At 39.0% G+C, this 23,676-nt stretch overlaps 1 protein-coding gene across 16 annotated transcripts in view; it reads right to left on the reverse strand.

Moving 5' to 3' along the window:
- The window catches only part of NPAS3 (neuronal PAS domain protein 3), a 920,744-nt gene that overhangs the window by 438,261 nt on the left and 458,807 nt on the right, over positions 1-23,676 (reverse strand). The window lies entirely within an intron of this gene.

Genomic DNA, 23,676 nt, shown 5'->3' on the forward strand with positions numbered 1-23,676 from the left:
TTCCTCCATCCCCATCACCATCTACTTGCATGCATATTTTAAGTACCAGTGGGACCTCTGAATATATTTTAAGTGTCTGGGTAATGATAAAGAACAATTTGCAAGGCAAATGCATTTATCAGCCTGATCTCTTGACCTAAGGTTTTGAAGATGTTTACTGAGAACTTTGAGCATAAACACTGGTCTTTGGATCTCTACTGTCTTCAAAATTCTAGTTGTGTTATTTTCTTTGGCTTGGGAAAAGCAGCAACTTAAAAGATTCATAAGATAAATATGAAAAAATAGCATAAATGAAGATATACAGGCATGAAAATAATTCATTCAACAACAGGATTAGTAAAAATGAGCAAAAAAAATCTAACCATTAACAACCAGAAAAGTAGCAAAAGCTTAAGCTTTTGTCCTCTCCTGGTCAAAAAATAGGAATCTTAATCAAAAGTTTGAAATTATAGAGGAAGATCTTTCCTCTGATTTGTTATATTAAGCTTCACCAAAATTGTACTTTAATCTGGATACTGCAAAGAGTGACATTAAGTAACTGTGTTCTAGAGGAAAAGAAATATATACTGTGCCCCTCTAGTAAAACTGTTTTTAAATTCTAATAGAATTTCAAGGTTATTATCTATTTCAGATCAACAGTGGGGGTCAGAGTTCACAGCAGCCAGAATTTACAAACCTCCAATGGGTTTTGATTGACAGCAATCAGCATCTCTTCAGCATCACTGAGGGAACAAAGTACAGGTCAAGACAGCGGGCGATTTCATCTGTCATTTTTAATTATCTAAATGATATTCACAGACAAAACCTTTCCCATCCATCAGGGCATCACATTACCATAGACAATGTTTGTTTAAAGAAGAGGCCATAAAATCAAACAATTATGAATGCAGACAAGCCTTGCTATTGACTGCATAAATAATCAAGCAAGAGTTTCAAAACTCTCTGCTAATGAATTGGTAGATTGCTGGCAGGAAGTGGCAAGTAATAATATAGCCAACAGTCTAATGTTCTTATTGACTTTTACTGAAGCTTGACTACAGTCTCAAAGATTCAAAAATGACGTCAAGTGAGGTTTCCATAGGAGCGGTATTGATAGCAGTACACAGCTAAAATACAAGTAGTTAACTCTTGACCTTAAGGTAGGACAGAGATCCCCCGAGAGTGCTGAAATGCTTCCAGTGTGATACATCATGACTAGGCCAACAACCGCAGGGACCCTGACAGCGTTAACACACAGGCAAGGGGCCCTTCTTCTGCCACATGTAACACAGAAATCTTTAATAATTCAGCGGCAACCCTGAAAATTAACAATATTTCAGTGTGTTACATGAGTAAAGTTTTCTACACCCCCCTCCCTTTTTTTTTTTTTTTGCAACTGTGAAGGAAGAGTATATACCTACAGACCATGTAACTGGTAGCAGCTAGCTGAAGTGGAAAGACCTGGAAGCACTGAAGTTCCAAGATGGCACAAACAGTCCAACAGAACCTGAAAGATGTGATGCATAGCTGTGGACAATGTCTATCCTCTGGCTAGTTAATGTATGCCCTCCATAGAAATGCAAATTAGTGGTATCTGTCTTTGTAGCCACCTCCTTATTCCTTTAATTGACTATCTTCATAAGGACCTCCTTGCTATTTTTTTTTAAACTATCAAAAAATAGGGTGACCCCAGCTTAAGAGATACCATTTTGATGTCTTATGGAAAATGACCAATAAATAACACGCACATGAAGTAAAACAGCTTGATATAGAAACACCTTATTAATAAGCTGCTAACTGACAGACATTACCCATTACTTTCCCACTCATCGCTTATCTCAACATACAAAATGCTGTCACACTATTTAGTACAAAAGTCACTTTTAAAATAAACATATTTACCTTGAAAAATATGTTCCAGAGAAAGGAAAATTTCTTGATATCACATAGGAGGATTTAAGGGAACAAATTTACATCTAAGAGTTCACCCCAGCAAATATGATTTCCTGCTTATTAGCAAGTCACAATCCGCAGTCAGGGCCACGAGACTGATAGGCTCGTTCTCTGCTGTTAATCTCCAGATGTAAAGTACCCATTTCATGAACTGAGAAGACATGGAATAGGAAAGGAAGGGAAAACATGGAGTGGAGGAAGGCAAGATTCAATGGGCAGAGCTAGGGGTTAAACAGGATAACATGAATGGTAAAAGGTAAAATCTGTCTTTGTTTTAATAGACACCATGCAAAGTGCACACTATAACCCAATTTCATCAGTCAGCTTCTAGGTTTCCAGGCTTCTAGACCTTTTGGAAACCTGGAAATAGTCATCAAAGAACACAAAATAGTGTTCTACTTAAAAAAAAAAAAAGATACTGATACATGTCTTGAGCTGATAAATTCCTAGTTCAATTCTGAGCTTCACTACTTCTTAAGCTATTATTGCATTGCTTATTACATTAAAATTTGTGTTAAAAAAAATAAAAAGCATAGTCACCAGCATCAGAGAGAATTACCACAGGCCCTATCTTCCTCATCAAGTGACCTTGATCCTTTTTTCTCTTATCTATAAAATGGGAATGGTAACAGCTATTTCACTGGGAGGTTGTGAACATTAAATACTCAGTTATACGGCTACTGCTAAGTCACTTCAGTCGTGTCCGACTCTGTGTGACCCCAGAGACGGCAGCCCACCAGGCTCCCCTGTCCCTGGGATTCTCCAGGCAAGAACACTGGAGTGGATTGCCATTTCCTTCTCCAAAGCATGAAAGTGAAAAGTGAAAGGGAAGTCGCTCAGTCGTGTCCGACTCTTAGTGATCCCATGGACTGCAGCCCACCAGGCTCCTTCGTCCATGGGATTTTCCAGGCAACAGTACTGGAGTGGGGTGCCATTGCCTTCTCCGGCTCAGTTATAAAGCACCTAACAAGTGCTCAGTAAATAGTAATTCCTTCCTTTCTCTTTTAGTTTATATTTGCTTAATAAGTGCATGTTACAATCCATAGATAATTCTCAGAGCAGGAAAAATGAGCTGCTTTTTACTTCTGTATAGACTATGGCAAAGGCATATTAAGATTGAACTATTAAGATAATCTATTAATCAAACTAACTTTCTCAAAAAATATAAATCTCATAAGAATTGTAGTTAATTTAACTTGTTTCCTTGGGAATTCCCTGGTAGACCAGTGGTTAGGACTCCACAAGCACTGATTGTGGGACTAAGTTCCTATAAGCCATGTGGCTAAAAAAATAAATAAAATTTTAAAAAAAATTAACTACTTTCTTTAAATTGAAAATGTTAATCTTAATCTGAAAATGAAGCTTTAGAAATGTTTTAGATGCTGATTTATTAGGAACTATTTTTATTCAATAAAAGGATCATCTTTATCAATACAACTATTGTCTTTTTCATTTGAAATTCAATTAATCACTTTTAAATTGTGGTTTGTTTGGGATAAAGTATATCTGGGAGTTTGATCCAAGACCTTCTACTGCCATCAATACACCAAGGGTGAACATTTCTCTGAAGCTCCGGAAGAGCCAAGAAAAATAACATGGCATCCTATAGGATTAACTGCAAGGTTATTACCATTGGCCTCACTTTGTGCTTTTTTTAAAATATATGACCATAAAAATGTCAACACTATGTCTTCTCAGCCCTGGAAAGAAAAGATCACCTCTCTTTTTCTGTCTCTTTCTCTCTCTACTTCTCACTCTCTTCTCTCACAATCAAAAATTAGAAGAGCTTTTGAGATAGAATGAACCTGAATGAAAATTAAAGTTAATAATGTTGGTAGTTAATTAAGACATGGACCAAAGATCATGGACTTCTGTTTTCTCTCTGTTTAAATACCTACTCTTGTCTCTTAATATTTGATCACTTGCTTTGGTATGATGATGTTTCAGACATCTGTGCCTTAGTATCCCCTTTATTATTACTTTCATGGACATTAAGTAGTTCAAAGGAATACATAATGTAAATGGTAGGGACCTCTGAAGAACAAAACCAGTAAATGTTCCAATGTACACATATGTGAAAGAAAGTGCAGGATATACGGTGTGTCTTTTTAGATCACTTTAAGGAACAGAGCTGCATTTTGTAAATTAAATTGCAAAAGATGGGGGGCATGCAATTATTTTCATTTCGAGAGAGTTCAGGAATGACATGCAATGACAAAATAAGAAAAACAAATGGGTGTCACCCTTCTATTCTTAGTTTAAGTAAAGATTCTAGATCCTAAAAATGCAATGGAACATACAAACACAGATGCATACTTTTCTCCATGTTTTAAAGGCAAGAACATAACAGCACAAAATTCCAGGTATATACCAGGCAAAGATTAAAGCTAAAGAAAATGCATTTAGAGGGGGGCATCCATCATCTACATACTTGGTGCAGAACACCCTACAAATTGGCTATTAGACCTGCCCTCATCTCTCTACAGATGCAGCACAGCTGGACAAGATCTATAATGTAATAGGGGGATGAGGTGTCTTTGGATAAGGGCCAGCATCTTAATTCCTGTTGAAAGAAATATTGCTGATAGAAATATTGACTGCTAAATTATTCTGAAGCAGGAATGTATTCTTCTTTTCTCTATCACTCTAATCTCTGATATAGTAAGCCATAGTCTCCTACATTTTTTCTCCGATTGCTGTCTGCAGGGAGGTGGCACTCTTTCTACCGTAATACTGCCAGGAATCTTCTTTGCATCTTTGTCCACATGGCAAAAGACAAGGAAAACTAGGTGCCCAAAGTCCTGAAAGGAAGCTTGTGTTTTTCTGCCATAAAATACAATCACACCTAATTGAAATTACTCAAAGTATAATAATTATTCGTCTTTATTACTGAGCAACCATAATCTGAATGGATGAATCCCTTTCCATCTATGTTGGGTCAGTTTTACCCATCTCTAATTTACTCTATCCAGACTCTGAAAATTCAGCTTTATGTCTCTTTTTTAACATGAGGCAGTCTAGATGACATCTGAAGAATAAAATTCTTTCCATGCAACAACATTCGGCTGACAGATGACCATATGACACCCTTCAAACAGTACAATATGTCACTATCAGAACACGACTGCTGGGAAGTGTATATTCAAGGTAATATTTAATGTTCAAGTCAAAACATAATGGAATTATACCAGCACTTAGTATGAACACACATAAAGAGAGGAAACAACATGCCTCACTTAAAAATTATGTGTTTGGGTTACAAAAAGGAGAAAAATTGTTGTATTTTATAAACAGGAGCCAGCGAATCATGTCTTAGCTCTAAAATGAAATGCAAAACAAATATAAAGCTTGTTTTTTTTTTTTTCCTGGGATGAAGAAAAATGATAAAGTTAACCTCTTTGCTTCCTCTTAATGTCATACTAATATGTATTCCATAAAATTAAGATTGCGGCAGCCCCTGCTAAAATCACTGCAGCCCTACACGATTCAAGGGCTGCAGCAGTGCCATTCCGTAAACGACAAGATGAAGGAAGAACAGATCTGAGGTGTTCAGTTCTTTCACTTTTGAGGGTGAACTTAGAATTTAATATGAAGTTCCTTTTCTAATAATGCACAGATTTTGAGGGTGACAAGGAAGGCCAGGGAATTACCCCTATTGCATTCTCATGGCAGGTTCTACCTGTCCTGTGGTCAAGCTGGTTTCAAAGGTTTCTTGAGAGAAGTGATTTGGTCATTACTAAAAGTATATGTATAATTTCTAAAATAAAGTACCTATGGTAGAATGTTTCATGACATTTGCTCCAGATGACTAATATTTTTATATTTCAAATGAATTAACAATGATCCCTCACTTTGTTTTAAAGAGTTATCATTCTTTACCTCCTTATACAGTCTTGCCAAAAGTGTGTTCTATATCTTGACCAAGACACCTGCCTTTATAAGGACAGATTACTCTACAGTGTCTTTTGCAGGATTGTTCCTTTCATTAGCTCTGTGAAGCTTAAAGGTCTACTGCATAAGCAGGGGTGATGTATACCATAAAGGTGAGCTTCAAGAATGATGATGTCCTGACTGCTGTTGGTTGTTCCCCCTGCCTGCATGCTCTTTTTCCTTTCCTATTTACTCCCAGGGAGATCCCAACTAAGCCTTCAGATTTAATTTTTTTCATGGCTCTCCACTGCCTTCAGGGTAAAGTCAACCCCTAAGCACTGGCATTTGATTTCAACCTGACCTTCGATCTAGACTTCCCTCCTGACCCTCCTTTACCCGCCGTGCTGAAGTCACTATCTGAATGCCCTTCTCCCTTATGCGTAAGTTCCTTGAAGGAGGGAGATGTCTTACTCAACATCCCCAGGGCCCAGCTCTTGACTAGCACAAAACAAGCATTCAATAAATGTTTTTTCAAAAAAAATACATGCACCCGAATGTTCACTGCAGCACTGTCTACAACAGCCAAGACATGGAAGCAACTTAAATGTCAACCAACAGAGGAATGGAAAAAGAAGATGTGGTACATATATACAATGGAATATTACTCAGTCGTGAAAAGAACAAAACAATGCCATTTGCAGCAATATGGATGGACCTATAGATTATCATACTAAGTGAAGTAAGTCAGAGAAAGACATATATCATATGACATTGCTTATATGTGGAATCTAAAAAAGAAAAAAGGGGTACAAATGAACTTATCTACAAAACAGAAATAAAATTAGAGATATAGAAAGCAAAGTACCCCTGCTTACCAGAGGGAGGGGGAAAGAGAAGCTTGGGATTGAGATATACACACTACTATATATAAAATACATAAACTACTATATATAAAATACATAACTAATAAGGACTTACTGTATAGCACAGGAAAGTCTACTCAATACTCTGTAATGGCCTATATGGGAATAGGATCTAAAAAAGAGTGTGCACATGTATATGTATGGTACATGGGTATGTATATGTGTGTATTGGTTCAGTCGCTCAGTCGTGTCTGACTTTTTTGTGGGCCCCAATGTAGTCCTCCAGGCTCCTCTGTCCATGGACTTTTCCAGGCAAGAATACTGGAGCAGGTTGCCATATTTTATTCCAGGGAATCTTCCCAACCCAGGGATTGAATCCTCGTCTCTTGGTCTCCTACATTGGCAGACACCACCTGTGAAGCCCATGTATGTGTATAACTGATTCATTTTGATGCACACCTGAAACTAAAACAACACTGTAAATCAACTACACTCCAATTAAAATAAAATAAAATAAAAATAAAGAAAAAAAAAGAGTAGAATGCCAACACTAACTCTTCTATAGTCCTCAGGCTGTATCCCCCCCAGAACTACCTCTTACATCTTTGCAAAGCCCTGAGCTTCTGGTCATGCCATTTTCTCCACCTGGGGTGTCTTTCTATCCTTTTCTACTTGGTGGAACCACACTCACCCATCAAGCCCTGCTCAAGGATCCCACTGTCTGTGGCATCTTCTCTGATTCTCAGTGGAGAACTCCATCTTATCCTTCAAGGTTTCCTTTACTCTGAGTTTTCCATGACTTTATTTCTATGTTTACTTCCTTAGCCTGACTAGAAAAGTTCACAAGAACAAGGACCATAATTACTTCTTGGTATTTGCAGTCTCTAATTGCAGGGTCTAGCACTCAATAAATAATTACATAAATGCCCACATGATGGATTAGCATGAAGATGAGTGATGAACAAATTGTTATTTCATTGAGAGGCACTTGTGATGTGGAACCTATCACCACACCAATCCTTTACTCTGGGAAGTTTGGGGGACCACCTGGCATCATCTCTTCCCTTAGCTCTTCCCCTCTTGTCCTTCCTTCTCTGTGGACTTAGGGGTGAGTGCAGGGAGTCCCCAGACAATTACACTTCTGCATCTGGATGCCTGAGTTGGACTTAGTTTGCTGGCCTCTTGATATACATGGTATATGTGATAGCCTGGGGGAATCTCCCCACCATTACCAATCATTTAGGCCAGAAAAATGGACAATCTAATACTGTGAATGGACAGGAGTGCAGAGGTTCTCCTTGGGTCAACTCCAGACCTCTGAATTTTGCCAGCATTAAGGGTAAAGTTGGAGGAGAGAATGTATTTTGCTTTACTTGGACCAAGTACTAACCTAAACACTCAGCCCCAATAGCGGGCTTCTTTGTAGACACTAGGATAGGTGTTCTCCTCAGGGACAGGATATTCTAGGGCATTAGCTCGTGAGATAGCTAAAAATTACCGTTATTCACCTGATGATTACCATTATTCATAGACTAAATTCTGGGCAGGGAAAGTATATAAATATGTGTGAAACTCTGAGTTACAGCAAGTTAAAAATTATGAGGCCGTCGCCCGTTTCCTAACTTGAAAGGCAAGCCATTTGAAGTCCAGGTCCCTTGTTGTTTTCTCCTCAACATAGACGCTTACAAGTTAAGATCAAGGGGCCAGGCTAAATCAACCCTGGCAGCACACATTAGACCAACAGGAACACTACAGATGTGACCACAGCCAAGACCAAGACTGATAACACACATTTAAGAATGATCTAGAATACCGTGAAAGCTAAGAGTGCACACTTTCCTCACTAGATCATCTAGTTGCAAAAGAGAAGTTAGAATACATTGTTATGAACAGTAGGTGCCAATGTCCAAGTGATTCCATTATGTCAGTTACTGTTATGCATTGTTTTCCAAAGCCTGTGAACTTCTACAGGCTTTGTTTAAAGCTTAGTCAATGTTTTCACAACTCAACTGGAAAGTAATTTTAATAAAATAAACAATGAAATTTAACAAATGTCACCAAAACTGCTGATAAATAAGTTCCCAATACAGAGAAAAATAAAGAACAAATCATTCTTTTCTCTTACACCTAACCAGTTACCCACTACGAATTGATGATTTCAGTAAAGATAGAATGTTACATAAAAAATGTTTGGAATTGCAAGTAGATATATAAATTGGCCCCTGGTGCAAACACTTGCCCATTGGTTATTCCTGTTCAAGATACTGCCTTGAGATAATAAGAAGGGATAAACCTGTTTCTCTCTCTTTTTAAGAAGGGTTCTAGGGGAACAAAAGAGATGATAATGTGAATTGTTTATGTTCAGTCACTCAGCTTCCTATTGGGGCAATTATGATGAAATAAGCAATGTGCTTATTGAAAGGAAGATACTCAAATTTTAAGGACTAAGCCTCTCTCTTTTTTCACCTAAAAGAGGAAATAAATTGGTTACTGTCACTATTAGATTAACCAACTTCCTATGATAGAATATATACGTCAAGAGTGTATTCACCATGCACTGATTTAAGACATTGTCCAAAATCTTTGGTTTACTTTTCCTTGAGCACTAGTATATTAGCCTCCCCCCCTCTCCACCAAAGCACATTTGCATATATGCTCATTGTGCATATACACTTACCTATGTGCGCCTACCTCACCCCCCAGCACCTTCCTCCAAAGATGGCCATTCAGAAATGACCTAGTAAGGGCTCTTAAAATCTATCACTCAAAGAGCCACACTGATCCTCTGAAAATTAGCTCTCATAAGGCCGGCATCATGGCCCCTGACAGCTGTCTCCGCAGAGAGACCCGGACGTATAGCTGTGCCCCTGTCTGCTCTTGCCATGGGAGCTGTGTCAGCTTGGCTGCCGACTGCTGGCGTAACCCGAGCAGATGCAGGATCCATATGCGCAACTCTGGATAAGATTGCCAAAGCACTGGCATCTGGATGTCAGCTTTTCTTTCCTGGCCCCACAGCTGAAGGTTCTGCTCCACCTGATTGTTTCTCGGCTGGGGGTCAGTCTGCTCCCGCCCTGTTGTGCTCACTGGCGCTTCCTAGACTTCAGTGTGTTTGAAAACAATAAGCCAGATAATCACCTTACACCACAGCACACCAGGAAATTTACCTGTTTTGTCAGCTTTTGTACCAGCGCCTACCAAGGGAAATTGGAAAAAGTATCAGTGCTATTTCTTCAATGCTTAATTTTAACTTCCAGTGATTAGAAGCATGGGGCGCAGTGTCTAAAGCAGGTACAGGTAAGCTTACACTTGCCTGCACCAAGTTTCCAACAGAGGCAATTAGCATGAAAAGAAAATGCACAATGGCGGATACATTTGTGTGAGTGTTTCTGATTCTGTGGCGACTTCCCCCACAGCTTGGGAACAGCTGTGTGTCACAGGCACCTACCCCAAAAAAGGCAAGGGAAGGTCTTCATTTCCACATCACCTCTCTTCGCTTGCTCCTTTGCAAATGAACCCCCAGAAAAACGTTTCCTTTTAGGTGGGAGTAACAAAATGAGAAAAAGAGATCCTTCCCAAGTGTGAATCATCATAGATTAAAAATGTTAAAGCCTTCCTCCAGGGAGAAAGAATAGCTTGGTAATAAATTGACAATGACATGTCCTCCTGGTCATCTGTGCCAGCTTTCCCAAAGCAAAGACCCTTCTTTCTCCTCAAGTCAAACCTACTCCTTAGCAAGTGATGAACAGAATCTCCATCCTCATCTCCAGGGCATGGCCCATGTCTCACTGAGAAAGAACCAGGAGAAATGAGCTTTGTTTGACGGATATGAATTCCATCATATTGCTAGGTGATAGATGTCAACATAAAATGCACACCTGATATTTTTGTGAGGAACATAAAATGTAAGATTTAAATAAATACCATGCCATGACTGCCTGCAATGCAGGAAACCCAGGTCTGATCCCTGGGTCAGGAAGATCCCCTGGAGAAGGAAATGGCAATCCACCCCAGGACTCTTGCCTGGAAAATCCCACAGAGAGAGGAGCCTGGTGGGCTACAGTCTACAGGGTCGCAAAGAGTCACAACTGAGCAACTAACACTTCCAACTTTTGTGCCATGAGATTGTTTTAAAAGACACAGAAACTTTAAAATAATACTGTGTGCTTTAAATAATTTGATCTGAAAATAAAGTCTCAAAGTCTGTCCATTTTATAAAAATTGAATCAAAACACAGAATTAAAACACATGATCTCCAGGTTTTAATTCTTTGAGTATCCTAAGGTTGGTGCTTTCATTTAAAAATGGAAGTGAGCCACTTTTATCAACTATTGCACATTGCTTAAACTGAACCTGATTGCTGCCAAGCATTTCAGCAAGAAATAACCTGCATTTGGTGTTTCAAATCTAGTTTATAAAATATTAAAAATCTCAATCATTGCTATTTTACACATGTAAGTGTAAAACAACAAACACAACCATTTACTCCTTCAGTGATAGTATGCAGATCTCAAAGTTTATTTTGCTTTTTAGTTTTTTTCTTTAACACACTAGAAGACAGCTGGCATGTATTTTATTTCTAATATTGTCTTCTGGAAGAATGATTCATGTAAATAAAGCAGAGGATTATAACATATTTGGGGGGAAAACTGAAGATTAAATTTTCCTGGTTCTGAAAAACCCAGGAATAAAAATCACCCCTGAGTATTTTAGGAATGTAGAAAAGCTGACCAGCCTTCATGAAGTTGAAACACATCTATTTCTTTGTTTAATATTCTTCCTAAGTGTAGTCATGCACAAATTTTTAGAAGGATTCGTCCTCTCTTTCAGAGAGGTTTGACTTGGGCACAGTTAATCATCACTGTGATAAAGCAATTAAAGGTATTCATAATTAGGGCCAAACCAAATGTAAATAATCAGAAAATTAAGGGGAAAATGACATTATGATGGGACTGTGTTTTCTTTAATGACCTCGTGGCTGAGAAGGACATTCTCACATTGGTGCACAGGGACTCGGTGTAACATAATGCATTAACCCTACTAGAAGCCCAGCGTGTAAATGTCTACAAGTGATAAGAATACAGCTTGGAGTCACTTAGTATTACTATCATTGGCTTCTTAATAACACTGCCCCAAACATGAGAGTCAATTAATGATCAATCTGTTAGAAGTTACATGCATTCTTTATACAAATTTCAGTCCTTCTACAAATGTATCAAGTACCTATTCAGAGCATAACACAGCATAAGACACAAAGATGAACAAGACATTATCCTCATTTTTGAGTTGCTTATGATCTAGCATGAGACACAAAACATATATGCAATTATTTAGGAATGTTTTTCCCTAAAAGCACATATGGGTATGTTCATATATATCTAAGTGGGGGGATTTTTAAGTATATAAATGATAGCTGGTCCTGAAAATAGTATTGCATTTCCTAAGCTTTACTCAATTGTAAAGGCAATCATTGGAATTTAGGATCCTGCCTCTAGACCTGCACCTGTCATTCCAGTGTTTCTATGCTTAGTCCCTTCAGTTGTGTACGACTCTTTGCAACCCCATGGACTGTAGCCCACCAAGCTCCTCAGTCCAGGGATTCTCCAGGCAAGAATACCAGAGTGGATTACCATGCCCTCCTCCAGGGGTTCTTCCCAATCTAGGAATTGAACCTGTGTCTCTTAAACCTCCTGCATTGGCAGGGGGGTTCTTTACTACCAGTGCCTCTGGGAAGTCCCATCATTCCAGATGAGGATACAGAAATTCACTGGAAATTCTTTGAGGAAAGGAACAATGTCTAAATATTCACTCAATCTGTATTTGGTATGCTTTATTATAGCAAGCTGTCAATGAATATTTGTTTAATGTCAGTAGTCAGATTCTATATTTTTCCTGCCCCTGCTAAGTTCAGTTGCTCAGTCATGTCCAACTCCCTTTGACCCCATGGACTACATCATGCCAGGCTTCCCTCTCTATCACGAACTCCCGGAGCTTACTCAAACTCACGTCCATTGGGTCGGTGATGCCATCCAACCATCTCATCCTCTGTCATCCCCTTCTCCTTCCACCTTCAATCTTTCCCAGCATCAGGGTCCTTTCAAATGAGTCAGTTCTTCACATCAGGCGGCCAAAGTATTGGAATTTCAGGTTCAGCATCAGTCCTTCCCATGAATATTCAGGACTTATTTTCTTTAGGATGGACTGGTTGGATCTCCTTGCAGTCCAAGGGACTCTCAAGAACCTTCTCCAACACCACAGTTCAAAAGCATCAGTTCTCTGCTGCTCAGCGTTCTTTATAGTCCAACTCTCACATCCATACATGACCACTGGAAGAACTACAGCTTTGACTAGATGGACCTTTGTTGGCAAAGTAATGTCTCTGCTTTTTCGTATGCTATCTAGGTTGGTCATAGTTTTTTTCCCAGGGAGCAAGTGTCTTTTAATTTTATGGCTGCAGTCACCATCTGCAGTGATTTTGGAGCCCAAGAAAATAAAGTCTCTCACTGTTTACATTGTTTCCCCATCTATGTGCCATGAAATGATGGGACCAGATGCCATGATCGTCGTATTCTGAATGTTGAGTTTTAAGCCAACTTTTTCACTCTCCTCTTTCACTTTCATCAAGAGGCTCTTTAGTTCTTCATTTTCTGCCACAAGGGTGGTGTCACCTGCATATCTGAGGTCATTGATCTTTCTTCTGGCAATCTCCCAGCCGCTGCTAAACTGGTCTACATTTCAGAGGCTGTTGCTGCTAAGTTGACTGAAGAAAGTAGGGAAAACCACTAGACCATTCAGGTATGACCTAAATCAAATCCCTTATGACTATACAGTGGAAGTGAGAAATAGATTTAAGGGACTAGATCTGATAGACAGAGAGCCTGATGAACTATGGACGGAGGTTAGTGACATTGTACAGGAGACAGGGATCAAGACCATCCCCATGGAAAAGAAATGCAAAAAGGCAAAATGGTTGTCTGAGGAGGCCTTACAAATAGCTGTGAAAAGAAGAGAAGTGAAAAGCAAAGGAGAAAAGGAAAGATATTCCCATTTGAATGCAGAGTTCCAAAGAATAGCCAGGAGAGATAAGAAAGCCTTTCTCAGCAATCAATGCAAAGAAATAGAGGAAAACAACAGAATGGGAAAGAGTAGAGATCTCTTCAAGTAAATTAGAGATATCAAGGGAATATTTCACACAAATATGGGTTCGATAAAGGACAGAAATGGTATGAACCTAACAGAAGCAGAAGATATTAAGAAGAGGTGGCAAGAATACACAGAAGAACTGTACAAAAAAGATCTTCATGACCCAGATAATCACAATGGTGTGATCACTCATCTACAGCCAGACATCCTGGAATGTGAAGTCAAGTGGGCCTTAGAAAGCATCACTATCAACAAAGCTAGTGGATGTTATGGAATCCCAGTTGAGCTATTTCAAATCCTGAAAGATGATGCTGTGAAAGTGCTACACTCAATATGCCAGCAAATTTGGTAAACTCAGCAGTGGCCACAGGACTGGATGGAAAAGGTCAGTTTTCATTCCAATCCCTAAGAAAGGCAATCCCAAAGAATGCTCAAACTACTGCACAATTGCACTCATCTCACATGCTAGTAAAGTAATGCTCAAAATTCTTCAAGCTAGCTTCAGCAATACGTGAACCATGAACTTCCAGATGTTCAAGCTGGTTTTAGAAAAGGCAGAGGAACCAGAGATCAAATTGCCAACATCTGCTGGATCATTGAAAAAGCAAGAGAGTTCCAGAAAAACATCTATTTCTGTTTTATTGACTATGTCAAAGCCTTCAACTGTATGGATCACAATAAACTGTGGAAAATTCTTTAAGAGATGGGAATACCAGACCACCTGACCTGCCTCTTGAGAAACCTGTATGCAGGTCAGGAAGCAACAGTTAGAACTGGACATGGAACAATAGACTGGTTCCAAATAGGAAAAGGAGTATGTCAAGGCTGTATATTGTCACCCTGCTTATTTAACTTATATGCAGAGTACATCATGAGAAACGCTGGGCTGGAAGAAGTACAAGCTGGAATCAAGATTTCGGGAGAAATATCAATAACCTCAGATATACAGATGACACCACCCTTATGGCAGAAAGTGAAGGTGAACTAAAAAGCCTCCTGATGAAAGTGAAAGAGGAGAGTGAAAAAGTTGGCTTAAAGCTTAACATTCAGAAAACTAAGATCATGGCATCTGGTCCCATCACTTCATGGGAAATAGATGGGGAGACAGTGGAAACAATGTCAGACTTTATTTTTTTGGGCTTCAAAATCACTGCAGATGGTGACTGCAGCCATGAAATTAAAAGACGCTTACTCCTTAGAAGGAAAGTGATGACCAACCTAGATAGCATATTAAAAAGCAGAGACATTACTTTGTCAACAAAGGTCCATCTGGTCAAGGCTATGGTTTTTCCAGTAGTCATGTATGGATGTGAGAGTTGGACTATAAAGAAAGCTGAGCACTGAAAAAATGATACTTTTGAACTATGGTGTTGGAGAAGACTCTTGAGAGTCCCTTGGATTGCAAGGAGATCCAACCAGTCCATCCTAAAGGAGATCAGTCCTGGGTGTTCACTGGAAGGACTGATGCTGAAGCTGAAACTCCGGTACTTTGGCCACCTCATGTGAAGAGTTGACTCATGGGAAAAAGCCCTGATGCTGGGAGGGATTGGGGGCAGGAGGAGAAGGGGACGACAGAGGGTGAGATGGATGGATGGCATCACCAACTCGACGGACATGGGTTTGAGTAAACTCCGGGAGTTGGTGATGGACAGGGAGGCCTTGCGTGCTGCAATTCATGGGGTCACAAAGAGTCGGACATGACTGAGTGACTGAACTGACCTGAACTGAACTGACAGATGGCAGTCCACCAGGCTCCCCGGTCCCTGGGATTCTCCAGGCAAGAACACTGGAGTGGGTTGCCATTTCCTTCCCTAATGCATGAAAGTGAAAAGTGAAAGTGAAGCTGCTCAGTTGTGTCCGACTCCTAGTGACCCCATGGACTGTAGCCTACCAGGCTCCTCTGTCCATGGGATTTTCCAGGCAAGAGAACTGGAGTGGGTTGCCATTGCCTTCTGCATTTCAGAGGTTAGTTGTACATATTTTCTAAGATGAATAACCTCACCAATACCAAAAATAATATCATATCAGTGGCAAAACCTGCCCCCCATCCTAATTTCAATAATCCAAAAGAATAGCCAAGGATTGAGAAAACATACATAATTAAGATATTCATCAATAGAAATAATCTAATGTCTATTTAGATTAATGCTGTAAGTTACAGATCTCAAGGTTAATGCAGATATCAGTAGAAAAATAAAATCTGTATTTTCTGTTAAGTAAATGAGTTTTAAATAGTTATTTTCAATGAGTGTGACTAAAAGGAAACAGAGCATGTTGAAAGAAGTTAGAGCATCCTCTCTCACTCATATTTTCATGTTAAACATGGCACTCTTTGGGAAAAAAATCATTTTGTGCTTTTTAAAGCTTCTTAAGTTTCCCTGAAAATCAGGCTAACCTCTCCAAACGTAGTTGCATGAGATGCTATTAGACACAGATTTGTTGATGTGGTCCAAAATGATTTTCCCTCTCTTTCAGCCTTTGTAGGCTGCCCCAAGTCTCCATTTCTGTTAATGACCTATCGCTTCTGTCTGACTCAATACAGCCCACTGGCTATGGAAATGGCAAGTCTCAGCAGGAGACAACAAAATGGTCAGCAACCAGGGCTAAGCCATGTCATTTTCCTCAAATACTTTCCCAGCAATGAAATGACAAGCTTTAAAATGTTGTCTTCTGCTCAGGGCAAATATTTCTTTATTAAACTAAAGTGCATATCCTCTAGTTTTCATTCAAACCATAGCTTAAAGTATGTCACTTCAAAAATTTCAACTGTAAAGCAATTTAATACCTAATATTTCCCTTATAATTCCTTTCTCTATCTCTTTCCCATTTCCACTTTTCTCTCTCTCTTTCCCATTTCCACTTCTGGGTTCCAATCCCAGCTGTGCCAGCTACTAACAGCTACTAGCTACTCATCAAGTCACTTTCCCACTCTGAACTTCAATTCCATCCTTAAAATGGAAATAATAACAGTATCGAATCCAAAAGATAAGTGAGGGGATCAATTGAGGTTATGCATTGTAAGTAGCTCACTCAGTGAGTGCCTGATATAGACTGTCTCAACAAATGTGTGCTAATACAATGTTATTATTTCCCAAACTTTTGCATAGTTCTGTATTTTAAATCTGTGTCCTGGGAACTGAGATCAGATGACTTTCTGCTTATATACAATTTTAATCTTTCAATTTTAGAGAATCCGGAAGTTCCTTACTTTCACATGTTCTTAGCAGAATGAGTCTTCTCTATACAGAAATTCCATTATTCAAATAGAATCCTTTAGATACTTAACAGTGATGATACAAAGAGCAGTAGTGACTGAGGTATCCTGCCAATTTCAGTAGAAGATATGTCCTTGAAAGGGATTGCTTTATTTCAGCCTGAAAATTTTCCCCACTAAACACAACCTAACTATACTGTCACTTCAAGGAAAGTCAGGTTAAATAACTATCAATTAATAACCAACCTGCAGCATAAATTCCCCAAATGGATCAGTAATCTTCTAGTACAGAGAATAGTTTGATCTACAACAATCCAATTCCATGTAAAAAATAATACAGCTTAGCTGAGAACGTAATGAAACTAATCATTCAACAGAGAAAACTGGTACCAACTCAAGGAACCAAGCCTGGGTACTTTAGAAAGACTCAACAATGCCTTCCAGAAGATTAAATGCTGTCTAAATTCTGGATTGATTGGACTTTTACATTCAGTCCACCTAAATGTGATCTCAAGAGAGGATACAGTTGATCTCAGTATGCATTATTAAATAGTTACTGAGTTTTATCTCCTATGTGACTACAATTCTAAAAGTATAATTTAAAATGTCATTGAACTATCCTTATGGATTAAAGATGCAATTAAAATAGTCACTGATATTATCATTTGCCTTTGTATTTATGTAGAACTCACAGGCTTGCCACTTACAAAAAAAGAATTTTCTGTTTCTTTAGGTCAATTCTACCCTTGGTCTAATCTCTATACCAGACTAAATTTACTAAAACATTGCATCACCTTAAAATTAAGTATGAGAGTGGATTATTTCAGAGAGTATTTTTCTGATGGCCTAAAGGGTCACCTGCACTTTTTATATCTTTGGAAATGAGGGAAACAGCTGCTTTGACCTGACAATTCCTGTAGCAGTTATCTGGTCTCATGGGCATTTGACTAGGCTCTTCTTTGTGGGCAATTCAACCATCAGTTACACATTTTATTCAATCAGAATAACAAATGTTTATAATATTTTCAACTAATTTACCCTAGTGTTTATTTTTCCCAACAGAGATAAAACAAATGGTATGACTTTTTCTTTCCTCAGGCAGAGTTCTATTCTGCTATCACAAAATAACACTGCCACCTGAATTCCTTACCATTCAGTCCTAAATCCGGAGAAGGCAATGGCACCCCACTCCAGTATTCTTGCCTGGAAAATCCCATGGATGGAGGAGCCTGGTGGGCTGCACTCCATGGGGTCTCAATGAGTTGGACACGACTGAGCGACTTCACTTTCACTTTTCACTTTCACACATTGGAGAAGGAAATGGCAACCCACTCCAGTGTTCTTGCCTGGAGAATCCTGGGGACAGGGGAGCCTGGTGGGCTGCTGTCTATGGGGTTGCACAGAGTCGGACACGACTGAAGTGATTTAGCAGCAGCAGCAGTCCTAAATCATTAGATCCTGAGTTGGCAAGTGTCTGGGAAGTGATATTTACAAGGTGCTGAGGTTGTTTAGTTGCCCAGTCTTGTCCGACTCTTTTACAACCCTATGGACTGTAGCCCACCAGGCCCCTCTGTCCATGGAATTGTCCAGGCTAGAATACTGGAGTGGGTTGCCATTTCCTTCTCCAGGGAGTCTTCCTGACCTTGGGATTGAACCCGGGTCTCTTTTGTCTCTTGCATTGGCAGGTGGGTTCTTTACCAGTAGCCGCCTGGGAAGCCCTTATAAGGTGCTATCGGATGTTAATAAAAACAGCTGGAATCTTGGTGATTAGGGGACATGTGACCCAGCTCCTAGGCTGGCTCATAGGCCCATGCCTGCAGCTAAGGGAGGATGGAGCCTGGTGGTTATCCCTGGACCCCTTAGCAGGACCCTGATAGTGCCATCTTATCAATGTTGCCTACAGCTCTTGGTTCCCGGGGTCTTCAATAGTTATAATACCAACCACATCAGGCTCAGAAGAAGAAAACCATTTGCGAACATGTATCAGCCATGATTGCCATATAGTTTCTCTCTTAACATCAGCTATTCCTTCCAAAATTGCTTTCGGGAGACAAGGATCAAATCCCATTTTGGGTGATTTACAGATAATCAAATAAAACAGAACTTCAGAGGATGTAGAAATACTTGACTTTTATTTTCTTGATTTTGCTTGCCTACATTTTTTGACCTTTCCACATATTCTTTATTTTCTATTTTTACACTGTAAAGTTAAAAAAAAACCAATTTTTAAAACTTGACCACACATGTTTGCATATGTGCATGCACATACACAAAGGACAACTATATACAGGAGATTCTTTTGTAATAATCTTTGTTTTAAAAAAGTTAGTAGACACAACAAGGATCTACCGTATAGCACAGGGAACTCTACTCAGTACTCTACAACAACCTAAATGGGAAAAATTCTGAAAAATAATGGGTGTACACCTAAAACTAACACAGTATTGTAAGTCACCTATATAATCCAACATAAAATGGGTTAAAATAATAAAATAAAATTCTCTGGAAAAAAAAGCTACTGAAGCAGATTATAGATCTGATATTATCATGTAAACATGGTTCAATTATGTGTTCAATTTAGCTCTTAGAGATGTTTAAAATATCTTAAACTGATTTCGATTTGATTCTTCTAAGCCAGAATTTCCCCAAGTGTATTTTGTTGAATACTGCTGTTAAAGACCCCAATGCTGGGAAAGATTCAGGGCAGGAGCAGGGGGGTAACAGAGGATGATAAGGTTGGAAGGTATCACTGACTCAATGGACATGAGTTTGAGCAAACTCTGGGAGATGGTGAAGGACAGGGAGTACCGCTGTTCATGGGGTCGCAAAGAGTCAGACACAATTTACCGACTGAACAACAACTGTTCCTGGATGTTCACAGACATCTGCCATCAGCTCAGTTTGGAAAACAAAGCACATTACCCACAGAACTCCCATCCCCAAACCTTCTTCAAATCCAAAAGACTTATGAAGTTCCGGAGATTCAGATGAGAAAGCAAACCTAGCCATCCTGACTGAGGGTTCCCAATAAATGATAATCAGCTGGTGTCACCCTATTCTATGTCATTGCCAACTGATGCTGGTAACAAGAATATAATATTTACTACCACAAAGGACTATTTTAAAGCCAAAAGAAAAAGAATCTGGCCCAGATTTGCAAATATCTTTATCATCATGTAATTATTCATATTCCTATTTGACACATAACCCTAAGATTTTCTAACACCTCTAACCACTTTTAAAAATTGAAAGTATAATTATCTTTCTGTTCTGCTTTAATCTCCAAATAATTTGGCCACCCTTAGTGCCAGAGAAAGAATAAAGATATGTTCCCACACTTTGCAAACAATCTTCTTATCAGCAGGTCCCAAACAAAAACTGCTCAACCACAATGATATCATTGCCCTATTTTCCTCCCTTCCCCTAGTCTTACCCTATGTGACCACACTAGGAGGATGTAGGTGTGAGGACAGGACACTCAACTACCCCCTCCCTGCAGAGATGCATGTGAACATCAAACTTAAAAGCTGTGTGTGTAACACGGTGGGTGAGCTGTGTGATTTTAAGTTTGTAGCCACAGGATGTGCTCACTGATTAGCTCCAAGCTGGGTAACTTCCAGGGTGCAGCCTGTCACCCATGGCCAACTTTTGCAGAACACTTACTATGTGCCAGGCACTGTGTGAGTATCTATAATTCTCACAGCCATCTCTGAGGAAAGGACTGCTACCATCTCCATTTAGGTTGAAGAAAACTAAGATTTAGAGAGTTTAAATTGCCCAAGTCCACATAACTAAGGGCAGGGATTCAAAGCCACTAGTCTACGTTACACTGAATCGCGTTTGTCTGTTTTATTTTTGGTCTTCTCTGTCCACAGTGGGAATGCTGAGAGGCAAAACCATGACTCACCTTTGTATCTTGGTATTTTCTCTGCTCTGATCAAACTAGGTACTCGGTAAATATTTACTAATATGAAGCTTCAGTTTAGTATTTTTGAACTTATTGTCTCGTTTCCTAGATCCTAGCTACTTGAGATAACCAATTTTGTGATGAGAAAGTCCCCATTTATAATCAGTACTAGTTGCAGTCGGGTGGCTCAGTGGTAAAGAATCTACCTGCCAATGCAGGAGATGCAGGAGCTGTGGGTTCAACCCCTGGGTCAGGAAGATACCCTGGAGGGGGAAATGGAAACCCACTGCACTGTGCCACCTGGGAAGCACAGTAAATATAAATATCATTTATGTAAACAGATACTTAGATTGTGTTCAATGAGATTTATTTATCTTGCTTTAAATCTAAGAGGATTTTTATCGATAACACTCCCATATTCCTGTGTGGTAATACTCCTGATAAGCATGAACATTTTCCTTTAAAAACTTGGCATTTTTCTGGACTACACAATATATAGACAGAAATACCAGCAGATGTTTATTAAACACCTTCTACATGCCAGGTTTTGTACTAAACATGTTTAACTACACTATCTCCTTCAATCCTCACAACATGGCTATCAGGAGACATTTTACTATTTTCTCTATTTTAAAAGATGAAGAAACTGAGGCTTAGAGAGAGCAAGAGGCTGTCTTAGCAAGGGGCTCACAGTTAGTAAGCTAGCACATCGGGATGTGAGCTCAAAGTGGCTGGATGCCAAAGTGCATGCATGAAAAGAATCTGCCACACTCTGCCACATACCTAGAAAACATGGATTAAAAACAGGACTGTTAATAGAATGCATTTGAATCAGTTCTAATGAGGTGGATGAAACTGGAGCCTATTATACAGAGCGAAGTAAGTCAGAAAGAAAAACACCAATACAGCATATTAATGCATATATATGGAATTTAGAAAGATGGTAATGATGGCCCTATATGCGAGACAGCAAAAGAGACGCGGATGTAAAGAACAAACAGACTTTTGGACTCTGTGGGAGAAGGCGAGGGTGGGATGATTCCAGAGAATAGCACTGAAACATGTGTACTATCATAAGCAAAATAGATCGCCAGTCCAGGTTCGATGCATGAGGGCTGCATGCATCGAACATGCTCAGGGCTGGTGCACTGGGATGACCCTGAGGGATGGGATGGGGAGGGAGGTGGAAGGGAGGGTCAGGATGGGGGACACATGTACACCCATGACTGATACATGTCAATGTATGGCAAAAACCACTACAATATTGTAAAGTAATTAGCCTCCAATTAAAATTAAAAAAAACAAAAAAACAGGGCTGGAATACAGAGCTGAAAGGGGGCTCTAGTTCTGCGGTTCAATGTGACTCCAGTAAGAACATGTAAATCCATGGCTGATTCATGTCAATGTATGACAAAAACCACTAAAAAAAAAAAAGAATTTATCTGTTCATTCATTTACTCATCAGTTACTTCTTGAGCACCTATGACATGAAGGATTCAAACTTTACACTTGGGATATACTATTATTAGTACTTGTTTTGGCCCGTCTCTGAAGGATGTAGGATGCTTATACCAAATTTAATGGGATTTGAGCCTTTTCAAGAAAAATTTCAGGAGTTATTTTTCCACACTGTGGCAAGTAAATAACCCTAACACCTCCTTCTGCTTTTCATACAATGAATTAAAGCAGCAATGACTTCTTAAATGACAGCTTTTAAACTTTCACAACCACAAAATATTTTCTCATACTCAATTATGAATATGATTTTATATGACTTAAGAAGTTAATTTTGAATAATAACATACTTTTTTCTCACAATGTGAAATTCTAAGGCAACATAGTATTGTAAAGTCATGATTTAGCAGTCACCCTCTGTGCTTCAGTTTTTCAATTTTGAAAATGGAGATTTGATAAAACATATACTCTTGAGTTCATGTGAAGATCAGTGAGATAATTTTGGCCAAACCACACTGAGATTCTCCAATGAAACCGACTTCATAAGGATGAAATGTTAATTGAGATAGAAAATACATGCTGAGTTCAGAGTGATGCTGTGTCATCAAAGCTCAGCAACTTAGAAGACAGAAAGACAGCAGAGCCAATTGATTCCTCAGATATTAGCTTGCCAAATTAAATAAGGGACAAAACACATCTGTGTAATAAACCCTACTTTAAAACTTATGATTCACTCATATATACATTTCAGTCTTTACCCAGGTCAGTTACTAACAGAAGTTGTGAATTAACTTCCAACATGAAAAACATTTTCCTAATGTCAATGCTGATATCTTATCTGAGGTAAGGATATGGGAGAGGAGAACAACAAATCTCTGCCTCTCTCTCCTTTCTTTTTAAATAAAAATACACTAAACCTTACATACGATTGTTTTACAGCTCAATTGATAAGGTGTGTTCCTTTTTTTTTTGGTCCAAGAAAATTTAAAAGCAACTAATTTAAATATGCAAAATTATCTTGAGTTGTTCATACGTGAACTTAAAAGCCGTGCAACACAGGAAAATTAAGTAATTATGCCTCCAAGTTATTTACTGCAATTAAGCTCATTTATCATATGCAAATTAGTGCAAACTGGTCTCATTAGTTACTAAATTACTCAATATGAGCTGAACAATGTAGCACTCCAGTTTGTAATGAAAAATCCCTGTAGAGGCAAGCAGTATCAATTAAGCTAATTTGCATATGCAAATATATTCACTAACTTTCTCTTTTTCTATATTTAGTTTTACATTTT

The sequence above is a fragment of the Cervus canadensis genome, chromosome 17 (genome assembly GCF_019320065.1).
Source record: "Cervus canadensis isolate Bull #8, Minnesota chromosome 17, ASM1932006v1, whole genome shotgun sequence".
Taxonomy (NCBI): domain Eukaryota; kingdom Metazoa; phylum Chordata; class Mammalia; order Artiodactyla; family Cervidae; genus Cervus; species Cervus canadensis.